This window comes from Schistocerca gregaria, unplaced genomic scaffold (genome assembly GCF_023897955.1).
Source record: "Schistocerca gregaria isolate iqSchGreg1 unplaced genomic scaffold, iqSchGreg1.2 ptg000996l, whole genome shotgun sequence".
Taxonomy (NCBI): Eukaryota; Metazoa; Arthropoda; class Insecta; order Orthoptera; family Acrididae; genus Schistocerca; species Schistocerca gregaria.
Window position 1 is genome coordinate 160001 of NW_026062346.1, and position 2500 is coordinate 162500.

Sequence of the window (2500 nt, forward strand, 5' to 3'; positions counted from 1 at the left end):
CGCTGATTCCCGGCAGAGGGAGGAGGGGGGGGGGGGGGGCCAACATGCAATACTTTCGTCCGTACCTACCTACCACATGTCTGTACGGCGTACAACAGTGCAATCTCGCTGTAATGGGGAGACGAGACAAGTAGCATCGTGCACAACATATGGCCCTTATGATTCGCCATTGTAGGGCGCAGCCGGTGTACGGTCAAGCATGTGCCACATTATGTCACTCAGTACGTAACGACGGATGATCAGTGTGGGTTACGCGTACATCAGCGGACAGTCCACACAGGCCGTACCACAACGTACACTGACTGCATCGACAACCGAATGCAACTGAACAGCTGCAAGGCTCATTTCACAAACAAACGCCTGACCGACCAGCTTGGAAGGGCAGGAGGGGAGGGCGATATTCGTTCTGTAGCGGTACACCCTTCCAGTGGTTAGCGGGACTGTGTAGAAAGTACGCAACACTCGAAAGACCTTTATGTGAGGGTACGCACCATGGCATCAAGAAATACACATGACACCAGAGGATCCAAGCAGTGAACTATGTTCAGAGGGTTGCTGTTAGGCAAAGCTACATTCCTGTGACGTTACATGTGACAGTTAAGGTGCAGTGTAAGTTAGGTTAAGGTGCAGCGTAAGTTAGGTTAAGGTGCAGCGTAAGTTAGGTTAAGGTGCAGCGTAACTTAGGTTAAGGTGCAGCGTAACTTAGGTTAAGGTGCAGCGTAACTTAGGTTAAGGTGCAGCGTAACTTAGGTTAAGGTGCAGCGTAACTTAGGTTAAGGTGCAGCGTAAGTTAGGTTAAGGTGCAGCGTAACTTGGGTTAAGGTGCAGCGTAACTTGGGTTAAGGTGCAGCGTAACTTGGGTTAAGGTGCAGCGTAACTTGGGTTAAGGTGCAGCGTAACTTGGGTTAAGGTGCAGCGTAACTTGGGTTAAGGTGCAGCGTAACTTGGGTTAAGGTGCAGCGTAACTTGGGTTAAGGTGCAGCGTAACTTGGGTTAAGGTGCAGCGTAACTTGGGTTAAGGTGCAGCGTAACTTGGGTTAAGGTGCAGCGTAACTTGGGTTAAGGTGCAGCGTAACTTGGGTTAAGGTGCAGCGTAACTTGGGTTAAGGTGCAGCGTAACTTGGGTTAAGGTGCAGCGTAACTTGGGTTAAGGTGCAGCGTAACTTGGGTTAAGGTGCAGCGTAACTTGGGTTAAGGTGCAGCGTAACTTGGGTTAAGGTGCAGCGTAACTTGGGTTAAGGTGCAGCGTAACTTGGGTTAAGGTGCAGCGTAACTTGGGTTAAGGTGCAGCGTAACTTGGGTTAAGGTGCAGCGTAACTTGGGTTAAGGTGCAGCGTAACTTGGGTTAAGGTGCAGCGTAACTTGGGTTAAGGTGCAGCGTAACTTGGGTTAAGGTGCAGCGTAACTTGGGTTAAGGTGCAGCGTAACTTGGGTTAAGGTGCAGCGTAACTTGGGTTAAGGTGCAGCGTAACTTAGGTTAAGGTGCAGCGTAACTTAGGTTAAGGGGCCAACGTGGGTTAGGTTAAGGGGCCAACGTGGGTTAGGTTAAGGGCCAACGTGGGTTAGGTTAAGGGCCAACGTGGGTTAGGTTAAGGGCCAACGTGGGTTAGGTTAAGGGCCAACGTGGGTTAGGTTAAGGGCCAACGTGGGTTAGGTTAAGGGCCAACGTGGGTTAGGTTAAGGGCCAACGTGGGTTAGGTTAAGGGCCAACGTGGGTTAGGTTAAGGGCCAACGTGGGTTAGGTTAAGGGCCAACGTGGGTTAGGTTAAGGGCCAACGTGGGTTAGGTTAAGGGCCAACGTGGGTTAGGTTAAGGGCCAACGTGGGTTAGGTTAAGGGCCAACGTGGGTTAGGTTAAGGGCCAACGTGGGTTAGGTTAAGGGCCAACGTGGGTTAGGTTAAGGGCCAACGTGGGTTAGGTTAAGGGCCAACGTGGGTTAGGTTAAGGGCCAACGTGGGTTAGGTTGCCAGAGATGTGTCAAATCAGGATGTACGTTTGGCTGGTGTCAGGTGGTGGGTTGGTTCGATGCCTTTATAAGGAGTGTGGCCAAAGGGTATTTTATTACTTGTACCTTTTGTGTTGTGGCGTGGCGTTGCGTCCTGTGTTGATACTGGGTGGACCACTGTGGGTGTTGCTGGCTGATTTGAGCTGCGTTGTTTGCGGGTGGTGTGAGACATTCTGTCTTATTAGTGGACGTGACGTTCCTCTTGTCGTTCTTTGGATAGTGTCCTGTGGCAGCGAGGATAAAATGGATGTTGTTGAACGATAGTGCTTTGGTGCTTTCGCTTTGTTACACACAGAGTGGACTGTGAGATAGGGTGACTGGGTCGAGTGCGGTTACACTGTCCTCCCCAGTTTACAGTATGTATCATCTATGTATGTGGTCCTGCATCATTTACTAAGCAGGGACGTCAGACGACTGAAATATTAGTTATGTACTGATGTAAAGCAGAATGCTTACCTTCCACCAGTGGGCGAGTATCGACTCTGCCCCAGCGTT